Here is a 7,968-nt window from a genome sequence, read left to right on the forward strand (position 1 = left end):
CAGTGCTCCTCTGAGTGTTGGTCCGAACCGAGCTGCCAGCAGGGCCACCTTGGGGAAACTTGAGGGTTGGTTTTACTCGTAGCTAGTCTCATCCGGTGTTTCCCTGAGAACGAGATACGTGCGACTCCTATCGGGATTTGTCGGCACATCGAGTGGCTTTGCTGGTCTTATTTTACCATTGTTGAAATGTCTTGTAACCGGGATTCCGAGGCTGATCGGGTCTTCCCGCTAGAAGAAATATCGTTCATTGACCATGAGAGCTTGTGATGGGCTAAGTTGGGACACCCCTGTAGGGATTTGAACTTTCGAAAGCTGTGCCTGCGGTTATGGGCAGATGGGAATTTGTTAATGTCCGATTGTAGAAAACTTGACACTTAATTTAATTAAAATGCATCAACCGCGTGTGTAGCCATGATGGTCTCTTCTCGGCGGAGTCCGGGAAGTGAACACGGTTTTGGTGTTATGCCTGAACATAAGTAGTTTTAGGATCACTTCTTGATCACTTCTAGTTCACGACCGTGCTTTGCTTCTCTTCTCGCTCTCATTTGCGTAAGTTAGCCACCATATATGCTAGTGCATGCTGCAGTTCCACCTCACTACCTTTTCCCACCCATAAGCTTAAATAGTCTTGATCTCGCGGGTGTGAGATTGCTGAGTCCTTGTGGCTCACAGATACTTCCAAAACTAGTTTGCAGGTGCCGATGATACTCATGCAGGTGATGCAACCGAGCTCAAGGAGGAGCTTGATGAAGATCGTGTTCGTTGAGTTGTTTTGTTTCCAGTTGATCAGTAGTGGAGCCCAGTCGGGGCGATCGGGGATCTTTTGCATTAGGGGTTGTCTTTCTTTATTTGGTTCCGTAGTCGGAACTTGATTGTATTCTGGATGATGTAATGCTATATTTGTGTATTGTGTGAAGTGGCGATTGTAAGACAACTCTTTATCCCTCTCTTATTCAATACATGGGATGTGTAAAGATTACCCCTCTTGCGACATGCCTACTATGCGATTATGCCTCTAAGTCGTGCTCCGACACGTGGGAGATATAGCCGCATCGTGGGTGTTACAAGTTGGTAATCAGAGCCTTCCCTGACTTAGGAGCCCCCTACTTGATCGAATCGTTGGCCTTGTTGAGTCTAGAAACAAATGTTTTGAGTATTATAGGATTATATATATATATCGGAGAGTAGGATTCTTTCTACTCCTCAGTCCCTTCGTCGCTCTGGTGAGGCCTTCTGACGTAGAGTTTTGACACTTCTCTCCTCAAATTTCACAAATTTTTTTTAGGATCACACGGGTATCTTGGAATCGTTACGATGGTTTTGTGACGAGAACATTGTTCTTGGTGCCTCATGATATTTAGGGGTTGTGGCAGTGTCCCGGGGAGTTAAGCTCCGAGGTGTTGTCATCACAATTTTATCGTTGCAGTTCTGGAATACCTGAGTTTCGCCGACATCGAAAATCTCTTTTATGCAGTTGTTGGTGAGATAACCTCGACACCACCCAGTACTGGGGCGGGAGTTCGGGAGTATTGCCATAACTCATATAATGGATGCTTTTCGAAGGTTGAGGTAAATGATTTCCGAAGGTTTCTTGGTTATGTGTTGAAGGATGGATACAGCTGGATGTAGGAATTGTTAGTTTGGGTGAGATGTTATGCTTCCCCTGTATCCCCAACACCCGATTGCATAACCGGAAAGTTTCGAGAGTTTATAAGTGGGAATTCAAGTAGCTCCTAGGATATCTTTCCGACAGATGTATGATATGAAATTGGGGTTCGACGTCTAGTGGTCCGCCTATCCACGGTTGGTTTTACAGTGGTCTCGTTGTGTCTTAAAGAGTCCTTGGCTATGCTGACTCGGGGATGCTTCGTATGTCATGTGCATTGCCTTGTACATGATGATGCTGTACGATCGAGCCCGTGTGGGCCCCACCACGAAAACTTCGGACGAAATCTCTATCATATGTTTGTTCCGGCTTATTTTGCAAGCCAATCCTTTGTTTTGTTTTGAGTTGTGGCATTCGAGTTGCTTCAATGTCAAATGTTGATTCCATGCCTCTTTCTAAGCGGTGTTCTCATACTCCCATGTGAATACCAATCCTTCATGATAATCGAGATTGTCATGTCAATCCTTTTCAACCAGTGTGTCTCTCTTCAAGTGGATCCAATCATTCAACATCCGCAAGATCAATTATCAGTTCTTCTCAACGATGTTTGTTTCATTCGTCTCCAAGTTGCCTTTGTTTTCCCGCCCACCCACCCTTTTTCTTCAAGGATTCAGATTTCTTAATCAAGTATACATCTTATTGATGTGAAGTCTCTCCATTCTTTTCCGTCAATATTCTTATCCGGTGATTATCAGGAAGATACTAACAGAGTTTCAAGTTGTCATTCTTTGTTCTCTTATCTTCTCCGGGGGATTCAAGGCAATATTTCGGTGTTGACCATATCCTTTTCTCGTTTCAAATGTCTTCTCTTACCGGTGCACCTCTTAATCATTTCCCCGCTTGCTATTCATTTGTTCCGGAGTGCTGAAGATATCTCAGAAGGCTCGTATTCTCATTCAAGATCCGTTCAACCTATTTCTAGGTTGTTATCTCATTCAAGCCATTTAACTCAACCGGTGCAATCTCTTTTCAAATCATTTCAAGGTGTTTCTTTCGAGTGGGCCCTAACCCACATGTCTTTTCCCAGGATCTTACCTGACTCCTCTATTTTCCCGGAGTTACTCTCAAATTCTTCTCCAACATTGACGTAAGAATGAACTATCTTCAGTCATTTGTATTGCTCCAAGATCTTTCAAATTCTTTTCTTTGTTGGCTCAACATCTTCGCTTTTCATTATTCCGGAGCGCCTCAATAATTCATGGTGGTGCTTCTCATTGTCATTCTCAACATTTGAAGACCGAAGAAGAGTTTCTCTTAAATCTTGCTCCGTTCTCGTGAAGATTCATGGTGCTAGCCTTATGCCATCCTCTCATAATTGTTTTCAATTATGAGAATTCTTTTCACCCATCCAGAGCAATTCAGGAGTCTTTTCAGTTTGATCATCCGAAGCCCATCATCTTAGATTTATTCATTCTCAGCTTTCAGCTCTCATTCTCCAATTCTTACCAGTGTTTTTCCTTATCTTTTCTTCGTTCATTTTCAACTCTTATGGTGGCTCGTTCAAGATTCTTCTTCCTTCGTTTATCATATCAATGTATTCGTTGTTTTCAATCCTACCGATGGATCGTTGAAGACCGTCTTAAGTTTGCTCCATATCTAACTTAATCCTTTCTACGAGAATAAGTAGTGTGCCAAATTCATTGTTTGTCATCAATTTAATTGGTGAAGGATAAGCATAATGTAATTCTTATTCTTGTTTCATCGAGTGAATTCAATTCCTTATTACGGAGGTTCATCATATCACATTCTCGGCTTGAGATGCTTTATCTTTTCTTTTCCAAGAGTTCCAAGCTCTCATAATTATATCACCACGGAGACTCATCTAAATCATTACAAGGATTCACCTTGTGTTTTCAACTTCTCTTTCCTTTCGTTTGATCATTCTTTTACTGGAGTTCTTCATGGAGGTTCTACATGATGGTTCACCAAGAATTTAATCCTTTGTCGAAGTGTTCATCGGGATTCTTTTCAAAGGAGGTCAAGCATTCTTCATCTTGCATTCCTAGTGCAATTCTTTCTACCGTATCATTTGAGGTGGTATTATGTCATTCTTGATAATTTGTGTCCATGTTTCATGATTCACATGTTGTTAAGAATGAGGTATTTTAAGTCCATCAATATCTTCATTGGAGTTATCTTGGGTTATATTTCACCTAAAGCTTTCCCTAAGGGTCGTTGCTATTTATGGTGCTAATAAATGATCCAAGTTCCTCATTTATCCTCCCGATGGAATAAGTTTCTCGTCTGCTTGTTCTTATCAATCCAATCCATTGTTTTCCGTTAGCGGCAAGTTGTCAACTCATAATTTTGAGATGTTGCTCTCTTCACCCATTATCCCATTTTTGTCAAGTTCATGTTCAATTCCTTCCATTTACAGCCGGAGTGCTGCCCAAGTTATATCAGTCTTATTCTTTCTCTATCTTGTTTTTAACCGGAGTGTTGTGTTTATCATTCCTCTTCTAACCGGAGTCTCATCCAAGTGCTTTCATTTTGCCAAGCTCATTTCCTTACCTTCCATTTCCAACCAGAGTGTTGTTGTAATTCATCTTTAGCGTCCCTTGTACATCTTGTTTTCAACCGGAGTGCTTGCATGTACTTCTTGTCCATTGGAACCCTTTTCTTATGTCTTTCAACCTACAAGGTTCTAGTAATGTTCCTTGTTCCACTTTCATAACGGAGTGCTTTCAACTTCGTTCATCTTCGTTGCATTCTTTCTTTCAATTTGTTCAACCTTCCAAGGTTCTTTGGTTCCACTCGTTTATCAGAGAAGCAACTTTGTTTTACCTCTTATCCTCCTCTTCCTTTTCCCTCCGGTGCCATCCTAGATCTCGGGACGAGATCCTCTCGTGGTGGTGGAATGTTGTAACGCCCCGAGACTAATGCTCGAGAAGACTTCCTTATGTTCTGGGTTTTGCCGTGTTTTTTATTTGTGCCTGCCCTTTTATTTTTGCATTGCATCATGTCATCATGCCATCATCTCATAAATCTTTTGCAACTCAACTAAATAAACCATATGGATCTTCGGTCCATTTAAATTGAGGGAACTCACATGGTGGTTTCTCTTTAAAACATACCCTCCCGATATTTTGGGAGATAATATAAAATATTCCATTTATTTGGAATTCACCTTAACACACTTGCATATTAAATCCCTTGGCCTTTTCTTCTTCAAGTGTTGACCCTCTAACCTTGCCATTTATTCTTTCATCATTTTCCGGAGCTCCACCAAAATTCCCAACATTTTTGGACACTACAAAACCTTGAACTTACGCAAACCATTTGAATTAAATTCAAATGGATTTGAATCAAGATCTTTCAATCTTGCCACTTCTATTTTTCTGTGAACATGCACATTTTTGTGAGTCCGTGAAAATTATCCCCATGACCAGATTCCACCCTACCTTCTCTTTCTTTTCTTTATCCTTTTCTGTTTTGTTTTAAATGAGAAAATTAGAGATAGAGAGAGAGGTGGCCTGCACCGCTGGTCACTTAGGCCTCCTAGCAGGCCGGCCCATCTACTTCCAGCCGGCCCACTCCCTCCCGAACCCTAGCGCCAGGGGAGTCTCCCGCTCGATTCCCTGCGCCCGTCCTCCTCATTCCCTCGCGCCGCCAAAAGCCCGCACCCCAATCCCCAGCTCCTCGACCCCCCTCGCTCTCTCCCTCTCCTTCTCTCTCGCACACGTAGGAGCCCCCGTGCTTGATACCGATCCCACAGCAACCGCTCCTCCTTCCCGAGGCCGCCGCTGGCGCCCCAAGTTTCCCCTTGTCCTCGACCCCCATCTCTCCCTCGACCCGGCTCGCCATCGATGCCCTTCGCGCGGCCCCTTCCTCTGTATCTCCTCCTTCCACGCCCATGCTACAACAGCTCTTCCCGTCGCCGCCTCCCGGCCACCTCGACAAGCCGCAGCAACCAGGCCACAGGTTCAGCGCCTTTGCCCCGCCTCCACTACCTCCTCGTCGCTACGCCAGGGCCCTTCACCGTCGATGATATGTGCCAACGCACTGCTACTTCGTCCCTGCACCACCAGGGCCTCCCTGCCCGTGCCCTTCTTTATCCTCCACGTCCGCCATTGCCGCTGCTGCTCTGTCGCCCTACGGACGCCTCTGCTCGCAGGTGCTGTGCCAGTGCCATGGCGCTCCGCCGCACCTTGTCTCGTCGCTGCCGTCTCGAACCTCTCCTGCCGGCCACCAGGACCCGTCGCCCCTGCCTCGTTGCCTGCTTGCCTCAATGCCTCTCCATGGACCCTGAGCATCACCGCCGTGCGTTGCATGCCACTAAAGCTCTCGCTGCCTTCGTGCACCACTGCTGGCCCCTTGTGTCGTTGACTAGACCGTCCAAATCAAGGAACGCAAAGATCCACTATTGTTGACCCCGAACATCTACGAAATGTGGACCTCTACGATCAATGTGGAACTGTCAAGTACCCTTTGCATGCGGCAAGTCCCTCTTCAAAATGTACAACTACATCCGACGTGGGTTTTGACAAGTACCACGACGCCCGGAGCACTCGGATACGTCAAGTTCGACTACCTTCGTGTGTACCACTACCGTCGATGAAGACACGTGTTACGCAAGCGTCAAGTTCGGCTACAACATGTGTACTCCTACTATCATCGAAGACTTGTGCACGACTACCGTCGACCGCGAAGGGCTTGGAGTCACCAAGTACCTCTCTGAACGAACGTGAATGACTATCGTCGCAAGAACGGGAACGGTAAGTTCGAAGACCCCAAGTACCACGACACCGATGACATGAACATCTACGAAAACTCGTGCAATGATAAACATGTACCACTACCGTCGCCGATATCGCGAGTACCTCTACCGTCAACCCTAGAGCGTGCAAGAATGGCTACTTCCACTACCGCCGTCGCGAGAACGTCTACTTCCATCTTCACCTATTTGAACTCGATCCACCCCGAAGAGACAGGCTTCGAAGGTATAACGTCAAGACGACCACCATGGACGAATGTTGTGTGATACGAGATGAACCCCGTGTTTGCAGTGTGCCCGTTTGTTTCGTGCACGACCCTCGGTTGCCTTGCCACCGACACATGGGACACCCGGTATCCGGGAGCGCCCCACCTTATTTTGCTCGCTCCCGCCACTTCTCCTTTGCATCGGTATCTCATTCGAGTTACCGGAACCGGAACATTGTAGTGGCACCATTTTTGTTATCGTTGCCATGGCACCCCTTTTCTTTCCACCACGGTGACAAATGCTTCATAATGCTCTTGTCAACTTTTAATAAAAAAATGCATAGACTTGCACATGTCATCCGCATCATGATAACAACATTTAAAATGTTTACAATTGTTGTTGCATTAAATTGCTAATGCATATGGGGATTTACCAGATTTGTTGTTTGTTATATCCGGCCCCATTTAAATTGTTTAAATGGTATAGTTTTGTTATGCTTCACCTCTTGCCATGTTTAACAACATTTAATTTTGTTGGGTACATAACCGAGAGAGAACTAAATAATTGATTGTGGTGTTCCGTCAATATGCAACTCGTTGCATATTGAGCTCCACTTAATTTGTAGTTTTGTTTGTTGCACTTTGCCATGCCATGCATATTTAAACCGGACATACATCATACTTGGTTGGGCATCATGCCATGTTTATGTGATCGTTGTCTACTATGTTGTTTGTTGCTTTCTGGGTTAGTTCTCGCGTTAGCTTCGGTTTTGTTCCGGAGTTGGGAGGATCCGTTCGTCTCCGTCCGTTTGTCTTCTTCATGGACTCGTTCTTCTTCCTTGCGGGATCTCAGGCAAGATGACCATACCCTCGAAATCACTTCTATCTTTGCTTGCTAGTTGCTCGCTGTTTTGCTATGCTGCGATACCTACCACTTGCTATATCATGCCTCCCATATTGCCATGTCAAGCCTCTAACCCACCTTGTCCTAGCAAATCGTTGTTTGGCTATGTTACCGCTTTGCTCAGCCCCTCTTATAGCGTTGCTAGTTGCAGGTAAAGATGAAGTTTGTTCCATGTTGGAACATGAATATGTTGGGATATCACAATATCTCTTATTTTAATTAATGCACCTATATACTTGGTAAAGGGTGGAAGGCTCGGCCTTATGCCTGGTGTTTTGTTCCACTCTTGCCGCCCTAGCTTCTGTCTTACCGGTGTTATGTTCCTTGATTTTGCGTTCCTTACGTGGTTGGGTGTTATGGGAACCCCTTAACAGTTCGCTTTGAATAAAACTCCTCCAACAAGGCCCGACCTTGGTTTTACCATTTGCCTACCTACCACCATATACCTTCCCTTGGTTTCTGCAGACTCAAGGGTCAT

This window comes from Triticum dicoccoides, chromosome 4A, assembly GCF_002162155.2.
Source record: "Triticum dicoccoides isolate Atlit2015 ecotype Zavitan chromosome 4A, WEW_v2.0, whole genome shotgun sequence".
NCBI lineage: Eukaryota > Viridiplantae > Streptophyta > Magnoliopsida > Poales > Poaceae > Triticum > Triticum dicoccoides.